Raw genomic sequence first — 22,198 nt, forward strand, 5'->3', positions numbered from 1 at the left:
TTCCAGTTGAAGCTCGCATCCGCTACAAGTCCATGGTGCTTGCCTACGGAGCTGTGAGGGGAACGGCACCTCCGTACCTTCAGGCTCTGATCAGGCCCTACACCCAAACAAGGGCACTGCGTTCATCCACCTCTGGCCTGCTCGCCTCCCTACCTCTGAGGAAGCACAGTTCCAGCTCAGCCCAGTCAAAACTGTTCGCTGCTCTGGCACCCTAATGGTGGAACAAGCTCCCTCACGACGCCAGGACAGCGGAGTCAATCACCACCTTCCGGAGACACCTGAAACCCCACCTCTTTAAGGAATACCTGGGATAGGATAAAGTAATCCTTCTAACCCCCCCCCCCCCCAAAAGATTTAGATGCACTATTGTAAAGTGGTTGTTCCACTGGATATCTTAAGGTGAATGCACCAATTTGTAAGTCGCTCTGGATAAGAGCGTCTGCTAAATGACTTAAATGTAAATGTAAATGTAAAGAATAACCAGGCATGCTCTACTGATGGAATGAGGTCAAAATCCTTCCAGGATACCCGGGCCAGGTCGATTAGAAAGGCCTGCTCGCTGAAGTGTTTTAGGGAGCGTTTGACAGTGATGGGGGGGTTGTTTGACGGCAGACCCATAACGGATGCAGGCAATGAGGCAGTGATCACTGAGATCCTGATTGAACACAGCAGAGGTGTATTTGGAGGGCAAGTTGGTCAGGATAATACCTTTGAGGGTGCCCATGTTTACGGATTTAGGGTTGTACCTGGTGGGTTCATTGATAATTTGTGTGAGATTGAGGGCATCAAGCTTAGATTGTAGGATGGCCGGGGTGTTAAGCATGTCCCGGTATAGGTCACCTAACAGTACGAGCTCTGAAGATCGATGGGGGGCAATCAATTCACATATGGTGTCCAAGTCACAGCTGGGGGCAGAAGGTGGTCTATAGCAAGCGGCAACGGTGAGAGACTTGTTTCTGGAAAGGTGGATTTTTAAAAGTAGAATCTCAAATTGTTTGGGCACAGACCTGGATAGTAAGACAGAACTCTGCAGGCTATCTCTGCAGTGGATTGCAACTCCGCCCCCTTTGGCAGTTCTATCTTGTCGGAAAATGTTATAGTTAGGGATGGACATTTCAGGGTTTTTGGTGGTCTTCCTAAGCCATGATTCAGACAGGGCTAGGACATCCGGTTTGGCAGAGTGTGCTAAGGAAGTGAATAAAACAAACTTAGGGAGGAGGCTTCTAATGTTAACATGCAAGAAACCAAGGCTTTTACGGATACAGAAGTCAACAAATGAGAGCGCCTGGGGAATGGGAGTGGAGCTAGGCACTGCAGGGCCTGGATTAACCTCCACATCACCAGAGGATCAGAGGAAGAGTAGGATAAGGGTACGGCTAAAAGCTATAAGAACTGGTCGTCTAGTACGTTCGGAACAGAGAGTAAAAGGAGCAGGTTTCTGGGCACGGTAGAATAGATTCAAGGCATAATGTACAGACAAAGGTATGGTAGGATGTGAATGCAGTGGGGGTATACCTATACATTGAGTGACGATGAGAGAGATATTGTCTCCAGAAACATAATTTAAACCAGGTGAGGTCACCGCATGTGTGGAAGGTGGAACTAACTAACCCTAACCCTAAGGCGTATTGAGCAGGGCTAGAGGCTCTACAGTGAAGTAAGGCAATAATTACTAACCAAAACAGCGATGGACAAGGGATATTGACATTAGGGAGAGGCATGCGTAGCCGGGTGATCATAGGGGTCCAGTGAGTGGCTTGGCGATTCAGGTAGCTAGCGGGCCGGGCTAGCCGTGCTAGCAGAAGGGGGAGAGGGACGTCGCGAGGGACATCACAACGGAAGAAGTCAGTCGGCAGACCAGTCGTCGTGGATCAGCAGGGCTCCGTGCGGTAAAAGTATGCAGGCCAATTGGCAAAATACATATGTAGCCCAAGGAGTGGCTGATGGACCTCTTCGGCTAGCCGGGAGATGGGCCTAGCAAAGGCTAGCTCCAGGCTTATTGGTTCTTGCTTCGGGACAGAGACGTTAGCCAGGAGTGGCCACTCAGATAGCAGCTAGCTAGCTGTGATGATCCAGGTGAAAAGGTTCAGAGCTTGCGATAGGAATCTGGAGATATGGAGAAAAATACATTTGATTTGCTCTGGTTTGAGTCGCGCTGTGCGGACCAGCGAGACTTGTCTGGGCTAAAGGTAGCTAATGACCGCTAGCAGTGGCTAGCTGACTACTAGCTAGTAGCTAGTTAGCTGGCTAGCTTCTGTTGGGGGTTCCGGTTCTGAAGTAAACAAAATAACAGATCCGTATATATATATATATATATATATGCGAAGAAAAATATATTAAAAGATATATACACGATATAAACAAGGGACAGTAAACATGTTGACAACAGACTTGTAACATGCTTATACACAAATTACTGAAGATTGGCTTAGAGAAATTGTTGATAGGAATATTGTGGGGGCTGTTTTGTTAGATTTCAGTGTGGTTTTTGACATTATCGATCATAGTCAACTGCTGGAAAAACATATGTGTTATGGCTTTATACCCCCTGCTATAATGTGGATAAAGAGTTACCTGTCTCCCAGAAAACTGAGGGTGTTCTTTAATGGAAGCCTCTCCAACATAGTCCAGCTAGAATCAGGAATTCCCCAGAGCAGCTGTCTAGGCCCCTTGCTTTTTTCAATCTTTACTAACATTCCACTGGCTTTGAGTAAAGCCAGTGTGTCTAGGTATACGGATGACTCAACACTATACACGTCAGCTACTACAGCGACTGAAATGACTGCAACACTTAACAAAGAGCTGCAGTTAGTTTCAGAATGGGTGGCAAGAAATAAGTTAGTCCTAAATACTCCAAAAACGAAAAACATTGTATTTGGGACAAATCATTCACTAAACCTCAACTAAAATCTTGTAATGAATAATGTGCAAGTTAAGGTGACTAAACTTCTTGGAGTAACCCTGGTTGGCCCTGTACACACATACACATGGATTTTGTATTGTAGTTATGTGGTAGTAGAGTAGTGGCCTGAGGGCACACATTTAATGTGTTGTGAAAAGTGTTATGAAATGTATTGTCATATAATATTTGTAATTGTATATAACTTCTTTAATGTTGCTGGACCCCAGGAATGTTGCTGGACGTCTAGGCAGCAGCTAATGGGGATCTATAATAAATCCCAAGAAGAGTAGCTGCTGCCTTGACAGGAACTAATGGGGATCCTTAAAACCTGTTGAGGCCAGGGGGCAGGATCTTATCCCGGTATTGGGATTCATTGTCATGTGACCATGGCGGGGAATTCAAAACTGCAAGAGTAATCATTTCAAATAATCAAATAATCAACTATTTTCCTCCATTTGAAAGATATATCTCCTAAATCTAACCACGCTGTCCGATTTTCAGAGGCTTTACGGAGAATGCATAAAGTTAGGTTATGTGAGGAGAGTACATTGACAATAGCTGCGTGTAATGTTTAGCCAATTCAAAGAAGGGCATCAACAGACAGAAAACTAGCTAGAATTATGCACTTACCTTTGACAATCTGCATCAGATGACACTCATAGGACATTATGTTAGACAATACATGCATTTTTAGTTCCATCAAGTTCATATTTATATCCAAAAACAGCATTTACAGTCGCGGTGAAATTCAGAATTTTTTTCGGCTCGAATGCTCCCAGTGAATCCAGCATTACAAATCACGGAATTACTATTCGAAAACATTGGTAAATTATAATATTGTCATTCAAAGAATAATATATTATCATCTCGTAATTGCTACCGAATGGCCAGATCTCAAAATAACTTTACTGGGAAATCACATTTTGCTATAAACTGGGTACTATGCTAACAACATAAGCTAAGCTATAAGCTAAGCTAAGCTAAGCTATACCGTTAGCATTAGCATCATCTAATATCGATAATAACATTCTAAATATCCCCTTACCTTTGATTATCTCCATCAGAAGGCGCTGCCAGCGATCCCAGGTCCAGAACAAATGTGGTTTCTTTTGACAAAGTTCATCATTTATGTCCAAATAGTTAGCGTTCAGTAGGCTCCCACAAAATGAGGTGGGCAGTGTAAAGTCACGCCGAAAAGCTAAAAAAAACCTAGTAAATAATCTATGTTTGTTCAAACATGTCAAACGTTGTTTAGCATTAATCTTTTGGTCCATTTTTAACGTGAAACATCAGTAAACATCAGTAATATTTTCACACAACCTATCGAGTGTCTAGAATAAACGATTATGACAAAGACACTCTTCTCAGATTCATGCGCAGGCGCAAAAAATGAAGTGATGACGTGTCAACTTGTAAGCATTCTAATTCGGTCTGTATTCATGACAGATGCTTCCAACAACTTTCTAAAGATCGTTGACATCTAGTGGAAGCAGTAGGAGTTGCGAACTGAATCCTTTCTCACTGTGGTATCTATAAAACAATGACACTAAATAGTACAGTCACAAAATTCTCATTTTTTTAAATCTATTTTTCACAGGTTTTTGCCTGCAATATGAGTTTTGTTATACTTACAGACACCATTCAAACTGTTTTAGAAAATTCAGAGTGTTTTCTATCCAAATCTGGTAATAATATGCATATCCTAGCTTCTGAGTTGGTGTAGGTGGCAGTTAAAAATGGGCACATATTTTTTCCAAAATTCTCAATACTGCCCCCGTAGCCCGTAGAGGTTAATAAATGAAAATACAAATAAGGGTACTCTAAAATGTGCAGTTTTGTCACAAAACATAATGCCACAGATGTTTCAAGTTTTGAATCAGCGTGCAATTGACATTCTGACTGCAGAAATGTCCACCAGAGCTGTTGCCAGGGAATTTAATGTTAATTTCTCTACCATAAGCCACCTCCAATGTCTGAGATCAGCCACCCGGACAGCTGATGAAACTGTGGGTTTGCACAACCAAAGCATTTCTGCACAAACTGTCATAAAACGTCTCAGGGAAGCTCATCTGCATGCTCGTCGTCCTCACCAGGGTCTTGACCTGACTGCAATTCGGCATGGTAACCGACTTCAGTGGGCAAACGCTCACCTTCAATGGCTACCAGCATGCTGGAGAAGTTTACTCATCACAGATGAATCCTGGTTTCAACTGTACCGGGCAGGTGGCAGACAGTGTGTATGGCGCCGTATGGATGAGCGGTTTGCGGATGTCAATGTTGTGAACAGAGTGCCAAATGGTGGTGGTGGGGTTATTTAAAAAAATATATATTTCACCTTTATTTAACCAGGTAGGCCAGTTGAGAACAAGTTCTCATTTACAACTGCGACCTGGCCAAGATAAAGAAAGCAGTGTGACACAAACAACAACACAGTTACACAGAGTTATGGTATGGGCAGGCATAAGTTAGGACAACGAACACAACTGCATTTTAGCGATGGCAATTTGAATGCACAGAGATACCGTGACAGGATCCTGAGGCCCATTGTCGTGCCATTCATCCCCCGCCATCACCTCATGTTTCAGCATGATAATGCATGGCCCCATGTCGCAAGGATCTGTACACAATTCCTGGAAGCTGAAAAGGTCCCACTTGTTCCATGGCCTGCATACTCACCAGACATGTCACCCATTGAACATGTTTGGGATGCTCTGGATTGACGTATACGGCAACGTGTTCCAGTTTCCACCAATATCCAGTAACTTCGCACAGCCATTGAAGAGGAGTCGGACAACATTCCACAGGCCACAATCAACAGCCTGATCAACTCTAGAAGATGTATCATGCTGCATGAGGCAAATGGGGGTCACACCAGATACTGACTGGAGTGTGGTGTCAGGAAAATAACCTCACACTCAATGTCAACGAAACAAAGGAGATGATCGTGGACTTCAGGAAACAGCAGAGGGAGCAGCCCCCTATCTACATTGACGGGACAGTAGTGGAGAGGGTGGAGAGTTTTAAGTTCCTCGGCGTACACATCACGGACAATTAAATGTAATTATGATGATGTAATTAAATGTATCACTAGCCACTTTCTACAATGCCACTTTATATAATGTTTTCAAACCCTGCATTGCTCATCTCATATGTATATACAGTACTCTATACCATCTACTGCATCTTGCCTATGCCGTTCGGCCATCACTCATTTATATATTTTTATGTACATCTTCGTATTCATTCCTTTACACTTGTGTGTATAAGGTAGTTGTTGGGAATTGTTAGATTACTTGTTAGATATTACTGCATGGTCGGAACTAGAAGCACAAGCATTTCGCTACACTTGCAATAACACCTGCTAACCATGTGTATGTGACAAATACATTTGATTTGATTTTATTTTATTTTGATCCATGCCTCTACCTTTTTTTTAAGGTATCTGTGATCAACAGATGCATATCTGTATTCCCAGTCATGTGAAATCCATAGGTTAGGGCCTAATTCATTTATTTCAATTGACTGATTTCGTTATATGTGTCACGCCCTGATCTGTTTCACCTGTCTTTGTGCTTGTCTCCACCCCCCTCCAGGTGTCGCCCATCTTCCCCATTATCCCCTGTGCACTTATACCTGTGTTTTCTGTTTGTCAGTTGCCAGTTCGTCTTGTTTGTCAAGTTAACAGCGTTTGTCCTGTCAGCTCCTGTCTTTTCCCAGACTCTTTTTCTCGCCCTCCTGGTTTTTGACCCTTGCTTGTCCTGACCCTGAACCTGCCTGCCCTCCTTGCCACTGTTGCTGTAGTAAACATTGTTACTTCGACACAGTCTGCATCTGGGTCTTACCTTATCCTAATAATATGAACAGTAACTCAAGTAAAAACTTTGAAATTGTTGCATTTATATTTTTGTTCAGTGTATTGTGGCAGACCAGTGGGTTGGGTCAAGACGTTTACACGAATCAGACACGGACAGAGTAGGATTAGCTCGGTTTCAAGGGTGTTTATGAAATAATAAAAGAAAAGGATAGGTCTCCCCCATGAGACCCTCTCCGGGATACCGTCTTCTGGGCTCCAGGTCTTGCTGTATCCTGTTGGGGACACAAACTCAAACGCCTTAGCTCGGGCACCATCTCCAACTACACGGAAGTCACCTTACTTCCCCCAGTCCTCTCCTGTGTGGTGCCCTTCTGGCAGCTTTATGGGGCTTGTACAGCTGGTGAGCAATCAGCCCTTAATTACTCACCAACTCCCCAATCAGCTCTAATTAGTCCTGGGCGGAGAGCCCGTCGAGATCTGGCACGTCCAGCAGATGGAGCCATCGCCTCGTGAGGTATACTCTGTCTGTCACCAGGCCTCGACGAGTCTCCCTCTGGTGGCTGACCTGCTGTACGCCACAGTATATATATATATACTGCTCAAAAAAATAAAGGGAACACTTAAACAACACATCCTAGATCTGAATGAAAGAAATAATCTTATTAAATACTTTTTTCTTTACATAGTTGAATGTGCTGACAACAAAATCACACAAAAAAAATCTATGGAAATCCAATTTATCAACCCATGGAGGTCTGGATTTGGAGTCACACTCAAAATTAAAGTGGAAAACCACACTACAGGCTGATCCAACTTTGATGTAATGTCCTTAAAACAAGTCAAAATGAGGCTCAGTAGTGTGTGTGGCCTCCAGGTGCCTGTATGACCTCCCTACAACGCCTGGGCATGCTCCTGATGAGGTGGCGGATGGTCTCCTGAGGGATCTCCTCCCAGACCTGGACTAAAGCATCCGCCAACTCCTGGACAGTCTGTGGTGCAACGTGGCGTTGGTGGACGGAGCGAGACATGATGTCCCAGATGTGCTCAATTGGATTAAGGTCTGGGGAACGGTCGGGCCAGTCCATAGCATCAATGCCTTCCTCTTGCAAGAACTGCTGACACACTCCAGCCACATGAGGTCTAGCATTGTCTTGCATTAGGAGGAACCCAGGGGCAACCGCACCAGCATATGGTCTCACAAGGGGTCTGAGGATCTCATCTCGGTACCTAATGGCAGTCAGGCTACCTCTGGCGAGCACATGGAGGGCTGTGCGGCCCCCCAAAGAAATGCCACCCCACACCATGACTGACCCACCGCCAAACCGGTCATGCTGGAGGATGTTGCAGGCAGCAGAATGTTCTCCACGGCGTCTCCAGACTCTGTCACGTCTGTCACGTGCTCAGTGTGAACCTGCTTTCATCTGTGAAGAGCACAGGGCGCCAGTGGAGAATTTGCCAATCTTGGTGCTCTCTGGGAAATGCCAAACGTCCTGCACGGTGTTGGGCTGTAAGCACAACCCCCACCTGTGGACGTCGGGCCCTCATACCACCCTCATGGAGTCTGTTTCTGACCGTTTGAGCAGACACATGCACATTTGTGGCCTGCTGGAGGTCATTTTGCAGGGCTCTGGCAGTGCTTCTCCTGCTCCTCCTTGCACAAAGGCGGAGGTAGCGGTCCTGCTGCTGGGTTGTTGCCCTCCTACGGCCTCCTCCACGTCTCCTGATGTACTGGCCTGTCTCCTGGTAGCGCCTCCATGCTCTGGACACTACGCTGACAGACACAGCAAACCTTCTTGCCATAGCTCGCATTGATGTGTCATCCTGGATGAGCTGCACTACCTGAGCCACTTGTGTGGGTTGTAGACTCCGTCTCATGCTACCACTAGAGTGAAAGCACCGCCAGCATTCAAAAGTGACTAAAACATCAGCCAGGAAGCATAGGAACTGAGAAGTGGTCTGTGGTCCCCACCTGCAGAACCACTCCTTTATTGGGGTGTCTTGCTAATTGCCTATAATTTCCACCTGTTGTCTATTCCATTTGCACAACAGCATACGAAATGTATTGTCAATCAGTGTTGCTTCCTAAGTGGACAGTTTGATTTCACAGAAGTGTGATTGACTTGGAGTTACATTGTGTGGGGATCCCCCCCTTTCCCAACGTGTGCAAATATCCCTAATAAATTCTCCATTTGCATTCTAGTTGCGCTCCCTGTGTGTGTTTGGTTATTGAACTTGGTGACGTGGAAAACCCATACCCTTGAGCCTGCTACAATACACACAAACTATCTAGGTCAAATAGGGCTCCTGAGTGGCACAGCGGTCTAAGACACTGCATCTCAGTGCTAGAGGCGTCATGACAGACCCTGGTCGTGATTGGGAGTCCCATAGGGCGGAGCACAATTGGCCCAGCGTCGTTAGGGTTTGGCCTGGGTAGGACGTCATTGTAAATAAGAATTTGTTCTTAAGTGTTCCCTTTATTTTTTTGAGCAGTGTATATATATACACAGTGCCTTCAGACAGTATTCACACCCCTTGACTTTTTCCACATTTTGTTGTTACAGCCTGAATTGAAAATGTATTAAATAGAAATTTTGTTTCGCTGGCTTCATTTTACATTTTAGTAGACGCTCTTATCCAGAGCAACTTACAGTAGTGAATGCATACATTTCATACATTTTTTTTCTGTACTGGTCCCCCATGGTAATCGAACCCACAACCCTCATGTTGCAAACACCATGCTCTACCAACTGAGCCACACGGGACCCACATGGGGCTTCCACACAATACCCTATAATGTCAAAATGGAATTATGTTTTTAGACATTTTTACAAATGAATTAAAAATGAAAAGCTGAAATGTACTCAACCCCTTTGTTATAGCAAGCATGAATAAGTTCAGGTATAACAATATGTGTAACAAGTCACATAATAAGTCCCATGGACTCACACTGTGTTCAATAATAGAGTTTAACATGAGTTTTGAATGACTACCTCATCTCTGGACCCCACACATACAGTGCAATTATTTGTAAGGTCCCTCAGTGGTGCAGTGAATTTCAAACAGATTCAACCACAAAGACCAGGGATGTTTTTCAATGCCTCACAAAGAAGGGCACCTATTGGTAGATGGGTAAAAAAAAAAGCAGACATTGAATATCCCTTTTAGCATTGTGAAGTTATTAACTACACTTTGGTGTATCAATACACTACAAATATACAGGCATCCTTCCTAACTCAGTTGCCAGAGAGGAAGGAAACCGCTGAAGAATTTCACTATGAGGCCAATGGTGACTTTAAAACAGTTACAGAGTTTAATAGCTGTGATAGGAGAACACTGAGGATGGATCAACAACGTTGTAGTTACTCCACAATACTAACTTAAATGACAGAGTGAAAAGAAGGAAGCCTGTACATAATAAAAACTATTCCAAAACATGCATCCTGTTTGCAACAAGGCACTTAAGTAATACTGCAAAAAAAAATGTGGCAAACAAATTTACTTTTTGTCCTGAATACAAAGCATTAAGTTTTGGGCAAATCCAACACAACACATCACTGAGTACCACTCTTCATATTTTTCAAGCTTGGTGGTGGTTGCATCATGTTTTGTTTTTTTACCCCCTTTTCTCCCCAATTTCATGTCCCATCGCTGCAACTCCCCTACGGACTCGGGAGAGGCGAAGGTGAAGAGCAATGCGTCCTCCGAAACACGACCCTGCCAAGCCGCACCGCTTCTTGACACACTGCTCGCTTAACCTGGAAGCCAGCCGCACCAATGTGTTGGAGGAAACACTGTCCAGCTGGCAACCGTTGTCAGTTTGCAGGTGCGCGGCCCTCCACAAGGAGTCGCTAGAGCGAGGTGGCTCACATCCTGGAATCGAACCCGGGGAGGCCTGGCTGCATCATGTTATGGGTATGCTTGTCATCGGGCAAGAACTAAGGAGTTTTGTTGGATAAAAATAAATGAAATAAAGCAAAAGCAAAATCAAAGAGATAAACCTGGTTCAGTGTGCTTTCTGGGAGACTAATTAACCTTTCAGCAGGACAATAACTGTCACGACTTCCGCCGAAGTTGGTGCCTCTCCTTGTTCGGGCGGCGTTCGGCGGTCGTCGTCACCGGTTTTCTAGCTGCTACCAATCCACGTTCCTTTTTCCATTTGTTATGTCTTGATTGTTCACACCTGGTTCCCATCATGTTATTATTATTTCCCTATTTAACCCTCTGGTTCTCATTATGTCTTGTGCGTGATTGTTTCTATGTTTGTGTTAGTCAGTTGTGTTCGTGTTGTTACCCCTGCGTGGATTTTTGGATTATTATTTTTTCAGAGTAAATTACGTTATTTTACTCAGTTCTGTGTCCTGCGCCTGACTCCATCCTCACCTCCACACAACTGACAATAACCTAAAAAGGCCAAATCTACACTGGATGACGTTGAATGTTCCTGAATGGCCTAGCCTACACTGGATGACGTTGAATGTTCCTGAATGGCCTAGCCTGTGTCTCAGACATAAGGAAGTGGATGGCTGCAAACTTTCTACTCTTAAACTTGGACAAAACAGAGATGCTTGTTCTAGGTCCCAAGAAACAAAGAGATCTTCTGTTGAATCTGACAATTAATCTGGATGGTTGTACAGTCGTCTCAAATCAAACAGCTTTTTTCCATCTACGTAACATTGCAAAAATCAGAAACTTTCTGTCCAAAAATGACGCAGAAAAATGTATCCATGCCTTTGTTACTTCTAGGTTGGACTACTGCAATGCTCTACTTTCCGGCTACCCGGATAAAGCACTAAATAAACTTCAGTTAGTGCTAAATACGGCTGCTAGAATCCTGACTAGAACCAAAAAATGTGATCATATTACTCCAGTGCTAGCCTCCCTATACTGGCTTCCTGTTAAGGCAAGGGCTGATTTCAAGGTTTTACTGCTAACCTACAAAGCATTACATGGGCTTGCTCCTACCTATCTTTCCGATTTGGTCCTGCTGTACATACCTACACGTACGCTACGGTCACAAGACGCGGGCCCCCTAATTGTTCCTAGAATTTCTAAGCAAACAGCTGGAGGCAGGGCTTTCTCCTATAGAGCTCCATTTTTATGGAATAGTCTCCCTACCCATGTGAGAGACGCAGAGTCAGTCTCAACCTTTAAGTCTTTACTGAAGACATATCTCTTCAGTAGGTCCTATGATTAAGTGTAGTCTGGTCCAGGGGTGTGAAGGTGAACGGAAAGGCTGGAGCAACGAACTGCCCTTGCTGTCTCTGCCTGGCCGGTTTCCCCTCTTTCCACTGGGATTCTCTGGCTTACTGGTGTTCTTCCATGCCGTCCCTGGGAGGGGTGCGTCACTTGAGTGGGTTGAGTCACTGACGTGGTCTTCCTGTCTGGGTTGGCGCCCCCCCTTGGGCTGTGCCGTGGCGGAGATCTTTGTGGGCTATACTCGGCCTTGTCCCGGGATGGTATGTTGGTGGTTGGAGATATCCCTCCAGTGGTGTGGAGGCTGTGCTTTGGCAAAGTGGGTGGGGTTATATCCTACCTGTTTGGCCCTATCCGGGGGTTTCATCGGATGGGGCCACAGTGTCTCCTGACCCCTCCTGTCTCAGCCTCCAGTATTTATGCTGCTGTAGTTTATGTGTCGGGGGGCTAGGGTCAGTCTGTCACATCTGGAGTATTTCTCTTGTCTTTTCCGGGTGTCCTGTGTGAATTTAAATATGCTCTCTCTAATTCTCTCTTTCTCTTTCTTTCTTTCTTTCTCTCTCTCGGAGGACCTGAGCCCTAGGACCATGCCTCAGGACTACCTGGCTTGATGACTCCATGCTGTCCCCAGTTCACCTGGCCGTGCTGCTGCTCCAGTTCCAACTGTTCTGCCTGCAGTTATGGAACCCTGACCTGTTCACCAGACGTGCTACCTGTCCCAGACTTGCTGTCCCAGACCTGCTGGAACCCTGACCTATTCACCGGACGTGCTACCTGTCCCAGACCTGCTGTTTTCAACTCTCTAGAGACAGCAGGAGCGGTAGAGATACTCTCAAAGATCGGCTATGAAAAAGCCAACTGACACTTACTCTTGTGTTACTGACTTGTTGCACCCTCGACAACTACTATGATTATTATTATTTGACAATGCTGGTCATTTATGAACATTTGAACATCTAGGCCATGTGCTGTTATAATCTCCACCCAGCACAGCCAGAAGAGGACTGGCCACCCCTCATAGCCTGGTTCCTCTCTAGGTTTCTTCCTAGGTTTTGGCCTTTCTAGGGACTTTTTCCTAACCACCGTGCTTCTACACCTCCATTGCTTGCTGTTTGGGGTTTTAGGCTGGGTTTCTGTACAGCACTTTGTGATATCAGCTGATGTAAGAAGGGCTATATAAATAAATTTGATTTGATTTAGTTACTTAAATCGGCTTGAAAATCTATGGCAAGACTTGAAAATGGCTGTCTAGCAATGATCAACTTGACAGAGCTTGAAGAATTTAAAAATTATAATGGGCAAATCATGTACAACCCAGGTATGCAAAACCTTTAGAGACTTACCCCAAAAAACTCACAGCTGCAATCACCTCCAAAGGTGCTTCTTCAAAGTATTGACTCAGAGGTGTGAATAGTTATGTAAATGAGATATTTCTGTATTTCATTTTCAATAAATCAGTAAAAATGTCTAAAATCAGGCTTCCACTTTGTCAGTATGGATTATTTTGTGTAGATGGATACTTTTTTTAAATTCAGACTGTAACTCAACAGAATGTGGAATAAATCAAGGCATATTAATACTTTCTGAAGGTACTATATATCTGTTCTGACTGTCCTCTGTAACTTAATGCTGTCTTCCCAGAACAATTATTAGCAGGTTGACTTTTTTTATCATGAGTCTTGTCCTGTAGGCAGAACAGATTGATTTCCGCTTAGATAGGCCAACTGCAAAGTCAAAATTGGCTATATTGTAAAAATGCATTTTTTGTTTAATAAATTTAATGTTAGGGTTAGGGTTGGTAGTATGGTTAGGGTTAAGATTAGGTTTAATGTCAGATTGTATGGCTTTGTGGCTGTGCAAGGTAGTGACCACCCACTGGGCACAGACGTCAATTCAACGCCTATTCCACATTGGTCATTCTTATTCCACACGTCATTTTGTTGAAATGATGTGGAAACAATGTTGATTTAACTAGTGTGTGCCCAGTGGGCACTTTGAAGAGCCTCCTCCAGAACAAGACTCATTAGGTATTAACTCTCTCTTCCTGTCTCTCTCTCCCTGTGTGTCTCTCTGTCTGTCTCTGTTTCTGTCTCTCACTCCCTGTCTCTCTCTCTCTCTCTCTCTCTCTCTCTCTCTCTCTCTCTTATTGGAATGGGAAATGTGTTTACATTGCCAACGCAAGTGAAATAGATAATAAACAAAAGTGAAATAAGCAATAAAAAATGTACAGTAAACATTACACTTACAAAAGTTCAAAAATAATAAAGACATAAAATGTCATATTATGTATATGTACTGTGTTGTAATGATGTACAAATAGTTAAAGTACAAAAGGGAAAATAAATAAACATAAATATAGGTTGCATTTACAATGGTGTTTGTTCTTCACTGTTGCCCTTTTCTTGTGGCAACAGGTCACACATCTTGCTGCTGTGATGTCACACTGTGGTATTTTGGATTGGATTTGTTTTCGAATTCTTTGTGGATCTGTGTAATCTTAGGGAAATATATTTCTCCAATATGGTCATACATTTGGCAGGAGGTTAGGAAGTGCAGCTCAGTTTCCACCTCATTTTGTGGGCAGTGTGCACATAGCCTGTCTTCTCTTGAGAGCCAGGTCTGCCTTCGGCAGCCTTTCTTTTATAGCAAGGCTATGCTCGCTCAGTCTGTACATAGTCAGAGATTTCCTTAATTTTGAGTCATTCACAGTGGTCAGGTATTCTGCCACTGTGTACTCTCTGTTTAGGGCCAAATAGCATTCTAGTTTGCTCATTTTTTTTGTTGATTCTTTCCAGTGTGTCAAGTAATTATCTTTCTGTTTTCTCATGATTTGGTTGGGTCTAATTGTGTTGCTGTCCTGGGGCTCTGTGGGGTCTGTTTGTGTTTGTGAACAGAGCCCCAGGACCAGCTTGCTTAGGGGGCTGTTCTCCAGGTTTATTTATCTGTAGGTGATGGCTTTGTTATGGAAGGTTTGGGAATTGCTTCCTTTTAGGTGGTTGTAAAATGTAATGTCTCTTTTCTGAATTTTGATAATTAGCGGGTATCGGCCTAATTCTGCTCTGCATGCATTATTTGGTGTTTTACATTGTACACTGAGGATGTTTTTGCAGAATTCTGCACGCACTTTCATTGATCCAAGATGGCGTAGCAGTCAGACATCTTTTGTCTTCGTCTTGTCGTGTCCCGTGTATATATCTTTATATATCTTTATCTTCGCAAATATTTGTTTAGATTTTTCTTAACCCCAACTTCAACATCCTCTCCTGTAACCCGCCTCACCCAATGTGGTATGGATATGCTATTTTTTTTTACCTCAGAACCGGAACCCCCAACAGAAGCTAGCCAGCTAACTAACTACTAGCTAGTAGTCAGCTAGCCACTGCTAGCGGAATCAGCTAACCTCTAGCCAGGACAACTCCTGCCAGTCTGTACAGCGTGCTTCAACCCAGAGCTTACCGGACTCCTTTTTCTCCATATCACCGGATTCCTACCGCAAGCTCTGAACATCTTCACCTGGATCACCACGGCTAGCTAGCTGCTATCCGATTGGCTTCTCCCGGCTAACGTCCCTGTCCCGAAGCAAGCACCATGTAGCCTGGAGCTAGCCTATGCTAAGCCCATCTCCCGGCTAGCTGAAGAGGACCATCTGCCACTCCTTGGGCTACGATACCTGTTTTGCAAGATTGAATTGGTTGCCCCCATCTATCTTCAGAGCTCGTGCTGTTAGGTGACCTATACCGGGACAAGCTTAACACCCCAGCAATCCTACAATCTAAGCTTGATGCCCTCAATCTCACACAAATGATCAATGAACCCACCAGGTACAACCCCAAATCCATAAACACAGGCACCCTCAAAGATATCATCCTAACCAACCTGGCCTCTAAATACACCTCTGCTGTCTTCAACCAGGATCTCAGTGATCACTGCCTCATTGCCTGCGTCCGTAATGTTTCTGGGGTCAAGTGACCACCCCTCATCACTGTCAAACGCTCTCTAAAACACTTCAGCGAGCAGGCCTTCCTAATTGACCTGGCCGGGTATCCTGGAAGGATATTGACCTCATTCCGTCAGTAGAATATGCCTGGTTATTCTTTAAAAGTGCTTTCCTCACAATCTTAAATAAGCATGCTACATTCAAAAAATTTGAACCAGGAACAGATATAGCCCTTGGTTTACTCCTGACCTGACTGCTCTTGCACAAAAACATCCTGTGGCATACGGCTTTAGCATCAAATAGCCCCCGCAATATGCAACTTTTCAGGGAAGTTAGGAACCAATATACACAGGCAGTTAGGAAAGCAAAGTCTAGCTTTTTCAAACAGAAATTTGCATCCTGCAGCACAAAGTTCAAAAAGTTCTGGGACACTGTAAAGTCCATGGAGAATAAGAGCACCTCCTCCCAGCTGTCCACTGCACTGAGGCTAGGAAACACTGTCACCACCGATAAATCCACAATAATTGAGAATTTCAATAAGCATTTTTCTACGGCTGGCCATGCTTTCCACCTGGCTACCCCAACCCTGGTCAACACCCCTGCGCCCCCCACAGCAACTTTCCCAAGCCTCCCCATTTGTCCTTCACCCAAATCCAGATAGCTGATGTTCTGAAAGAGCTGCAAAATCTGGACCCATACAAATCAGCCGGGCTAGACAATCTGGACCCTCTCTTTCTAAAACTATCAGCCGAAATTGTTGCAACCCCTATTACTAGCCTGTTCAACCTCTCTTTCGTATCGTCTGAGATCCCCAAAGATTGGAAAGCTGCCACAGTCATCCCCCTTTTCAAAGGGGGAGACGCTCTAGACCCAAACTGCTACAGACCTATATCTATCCTACCCTGCCTTTCTAAGGTCTTTGAAAGCCAAGTTAACAAACAGATCACTGACCATTTCGAATCCCACCGTATCTTCTCCGCTATGCAATATGGTTTCCGAGCTGGTCATGGGTGCACCTCAGCCACGCTCAAGGTCCTAAACGATACCATAACCGCCCTCGATAAGAGACAGTACTGTGCAGCTGTATTCATCGAGGAAACAGGTACAAAAGTATCTATATCCACAGTAAAACGAGTCCTATATCGACATAACCTGAAAGGCTGCTCAGCAAGGAAGAAGCCACTGCTCCAAAACCGCCATAAAAAAAGCCATTTGCAACTGCTTTTGCAACTGCACATGGGGACAAAGATTGTACTTTTTGGAGAAATGTCCTCTGGTCTGATGAAACAAAAATGAAACTGTTTGACCATAATGACCATTGTTATGTTTGGAGGAAAAAGGGGGAGGCTTGCAAGCCCAAGAACAACATCCCAACCGTGAAGCACGGGGGTGGCAGCATCATGTTGTGGGGGTGCTTTGCTGTAGGAGGGACTGGTGCACTTCACAAAATAGATAGCACATGAGGAGGGAAAATTATGTGGATATATTGAAGCAACATCTCAAGACATCAGTCAGGAAGTTAAAGCTTGGTCACAAATGGGTCTTCCTAATGGACAATGACCCCAAGCATACTTCCAAGGTTGTGGCAAAATGTCTTAAGGACAACAAAGTCAAGTTATCAGAGTGGTCATCACAAAGCCCTGACCTCAATCCCATAGAAAATTTGTGGGCAGAACTGAAAAAGTGTGTGCGAGCAAGGAGGTGTCATGACGTTGGCCTGTTGGGGGAGGTTTATGACCCCCATAAATACCTTTCCCCTTTTCTCTCTCTCTACTCTATAGAGTTCACTCTTGTAAAGCCTTTGTAACATAGAGAGTCTGGTAACATCGAAAGGTGGGAAACGGAACCATATTTCGGTACTCCAACCAGTTGAAAATATGCGTTGGTACTTAATGAATATGATCTCGGATCAGTTGTTGTCTGAGACATTACTACTAATGACAGGATGACATAAACTGTATCTTGGAAAGTCGACCCATTCTAGTTATCAGATTCACATGGAATTGTTGTGCAATTTAAATGTTTAAATATGAAACTATTTGTGAAAAGATTAAATGTAATTTTAGCTTCTTAAATGAGAGAATGGTTTGTCATAGAGAAATTCTGCTCACTCAGAGGCCCCGCCCAAGTGAACAGACATTGGTTGTAAACTATGAAACACCACTATATAAACCCGTTGACGAAAATTCAACTTTCAGTTCCAAGGACGTGAGGACGACGTCCTACGTTAAAAGGGCTCAGATAATAACCTAACGAAATTAGCATCGTGTTCAATGTGAAGGTGACGATCGACACGCCGAAAGGATGAATTTTGATTATACCAGCCAGAATATAGCACGAGCTTAAAAGTATGGCAACTTGGTATGAACTTTGAACTATTATTCACTCTAGAAGTGATACCTCCTAGCCATTGAGTTAGCAGCAGCCACTGTAAATGTGGGCTAGGAAAGGACGGACGACGTATCCAGTCTAACACACAACGATACTACAACGTATTCTGTTTACCACCAGAGACATTCTTCAGAGGACAAGAGATCCCTGCTGGGAAACCCGGCCTTCCATCTACGACCAACCTATTGAAGCACAGCTCAGAGTAAATATTCCTTGCATTTTCCTTTTCTATTTACGATAGGATCGCTTCTCCCTTTGTTACTCAGTCTTCTGGCTCTTTCATTCAAAACCCAACCCCCTTTCTTTGTGTAACCAGCCGTCATACCTGTTCCGTCCGCTAGGGACGGTTTCCTTTATGACATAATTAGTAATCAATGTATGATCCATTCTGTGTAGATGTAATTCTGTGTGATTATTTAGGTATTTAGTAAATAAAAAATTAAACCAAATTTTGTATTGCTGATTCAACTTGTTAGCCAGGGTTCGTGAAGATAACCAAGAATTTACAACTTTCAGATGAGACTGAATAAAGTGACGATTAAATATTGACTGCTACTGATGTAAAAGATTACTAGGTCTTTAAGAGTTTATTCGGAAGATAATAGCTCTATAAACATTATTTCGTGGTGCCCTGACTTTCTAGTTATTTACATTTACATGATTAGCTTAATCAGGTAATATTAATTACAAAGAAATGATTTTATAGAATAGCATGTCATATCACTTAATCCGGCATAGCCAAAGACACGACAGAGGCCTACAAACCTGATTCAGTTACACCAGCTCTGTCAGGAGGAATGGGCCAAAATTCAACCAATTTATTGTGGGAAGCTTGTGGAAGGCTACCTGAAACGTTTGACCCAAGTTAAACAATTTAAAGGCAATGCTACCAAATACTAATTGAGTGCATGTAAACTTCTGACCCACTGGGAATGTGATGAAAGAAATAAAAGCTGACATTTCACATTCTTAAAATAAAGTGGTGATCCTAACTGACCTAAGACAGGGAATTTTTACTAGGATTAAATGTCAGGAATTGTCAAAAAGTGAGTTTAAATGTATTTGGCTAAGGTATATGTAAACTTCAGACTTCAACTGTATATATCAGTGGAGGCTCCTCAGAGGAGGAAGGGGAGGACCATCCTCATCAGTGAATTTCATAAAAATAAAATTGTAAAAACTGTAAAAAGTGATCATTTTTAGATAAAACTATGCAACATATATTCACGTGACCAAATAACTGATTAAAACACACTGTTTTGCAAATGGTCTACAGTAGCCTCAACAGGGTAACACCATGGTGTAGCCGGAGGACAATTCCTTCGACCTTATGGCTTGGTTTTTGCTATAACAACTGTGGGACCTAATATAGACAGGTGTGTGCCTTTCAAAATCATGTCCAATCAATTGAATTTACCACAGGTGGACTCCAATGAAGTTGTATAAACATCTCAAAGATGATCAATGAAAATAGGATGCACCTGAGCTCAATTTTGAGTCTCATAGCAAAGGGTCTGAATACTTACGTAAATGTCATATTTCCGTTTTTATTTTTAATAAATTTGCACGCATTTCTAAAACCCTGTTTTTGCTTTGTCATTATGGGGTCTTGTGTGTAGGTTGATGAGGGGAAAAACACGATTTAATCAATTTTAGAATAAGGCTGTAACGTAACAAAATGTGGAAAAAATCTATGGGTCTGAATTCTTTCTGAATGCACAATATGTATATACACTGCAGTTCAAAAGTTTGGGGTCACTTAGAAATTACCTTGTTTTTGAAAGAAAAAATATTTTTTTGTCTGTTAAAATAACATCAAATTGATCAGAAATACAGTGTAGACATTGTTAATGTTGTAAATGACTATTGTAGCTGGAAATGGCTGATTTTTAATGGAATATCTACATAGGTGTACAGAGGCCCATTATCAGCAACCATCACTCCTGTGTTCCAATGGCACGTTGTGTTAGCTAATCCAAGTTTATAATTTTAAAAGGCTAATTGATCATTAGAAAACCCTTTTGCAATTATGTTAGCACAGCTTGAAAACTGTTGTTCTCATTTAAAGAAGCAATAAACTGGTCTTCTTTAGACTAGTTGAGTATCTGGAGAATCAGCATTTGTGGGTTCGATTACAGGCTCAAAATGTCCAGAAATAAATAACTTTCATCTGAAACTCGTCAGTCTATTCTTGTTCTGAGAAATTAAGGCTATTCCATGCGAGAAATTGCCAAGAAACTGAAGATCTCGTACGACGTTGTGTACTACTCCCTTCACAGAACAGCGGAGTCGCCTCTTCACTGTTGACGTTGAGACTGGTGTTTTGCGGGTACTATTTAATGAAGCTGCCAGTTGAGGACTTGTGAGGTGTCTGTTTCTCAAACTAGACACTCTAATGTACTTGTCCTCTTGCACAGTTGTGCACCGGGGCCTCCCACTCCTCTTTCTATTCTGGTTAGAGCCTGTTTGGGTCTTTAAAGTGCAAACTTTTATTTTATTCAGCTGCATTCACAACGATTCCAATTTTCTCCAACCTCTTCTCCGCTTCTGCTGTTGTGGTGTTCATTGCAGTTGTCAACCAACTTTCTCACTGATCATTATTCACAATTCATTCAGGATTATCCTTAATCGTGGTACCATCCATATTAATGTAGAAGTGTTTAGAAACATATTATATTCTTATTTACAATAGAAGTGACTCCAAAATGACACAATGAAAAAATGGTCTTTGTGATTTCACAGCCGAGGCAAGAAATCCTATCGGTGAATGTTCTGCCCCCATAGGCCCTTGAGCCTTTGTAGGGATGTATTTTGGACTGTAATTGAAGGAGTTGGATGGGTTTTATTTGTTGACATATCTATTTTTGTATTATAGTATTTTGTATGATGTTATTTTTACCCCTTTCCCGCAATATACACTGCTCAAAAAAATAAAGGGAACACTTAAACAACACAATGTAACTCCAAGTCAATCACACTTCTGTGAAATCAAACTGTCCACTTAGGAAGCAACACTCATTGACAATAAATGTCACATGCTGTTGTGCAAATGGAATAGACAACAGGTGGAAATTATAGGCAATTCTAGACTTCTTTTAAAACAGTTTTGGATATTGCCGAGTTTCATTTCTTAGAAACCCCCAATAAAGGAGTGGTTCTGCAGGTGGGGACAACAGACCACTTCTCAGTTCCTATGCTTCCTGGCTGATGTTTTGGTCACTTTTGAATGCTGGCGGTGCTTTCACTCTAGTGGTAGCATGAGACGGAGTCTACAACCCACACAAGTGGCTCAGGTAGTGCAGCTCATCCAGGATGGCACATCAATGCGAGCTGTGGCAAGCAGGTTTGCTGTGTCTGTCAGCGTAGTGTCCAGAGCATGGAGGCGCTACCAGGAGACAGGCCAGTACATCAGGAGACGTGGAGGAGGCCGTAGGAGGGCAACAACCCAGCAGCAGGACCGCTACCTCCGCCTTTGTGCAAGGAGGAGCAGGAGAAGCACTGCCAGAGCCCTGCAAAATGACCTCCAGCAGGCCACAAATGTGCATGTGTCTGCTCAAACGGTCAGAAACAGACTCCATGAGGGTGGTATGAGGGCCCGACGTCCACAGGTGGGGGTTGTGCTTACAGCCCAACACAGGACGTTTGGCATTTGCCAGAGAACACCAAGATTGGCAAATTCGCCACTGGCGCCCTGTGCTCTTCACAGATTAAAGCAGGTTCACACTGAGCACATGTGACAGACGTGACAGAGTCTGGAGACGTCGTGGAGAACGTTCTGCTGCCTGCAACATCCTCCAGCATGACCGGTTTGGCGGTGGGTCAGTCATGGTGTGGGGTGGCATTTCTTTGGGGGGCCGCACAGCCCTCTATGTGCTCGCCAGAGGTAGCCTGACTGCCATTAGGTTCCCGAGATGAGATCCTCAGACCCCTTGTGAGACCATATGCTGGTGTGGTTGGCCCT

Source organism: Salmo trutta, chromosome 10 (genome assembly GCF_901001165.1).
Source record: "Salmo trutta chromosome 10, fSalTru1.1, whole genome shotgun sequence".
Taxonomy (NCBI): Eukaryota; Metazoa; Chordata; class Actinopteri; order Salmoniformes; family Salmonidae; genus Salmo; species Salmo trutta.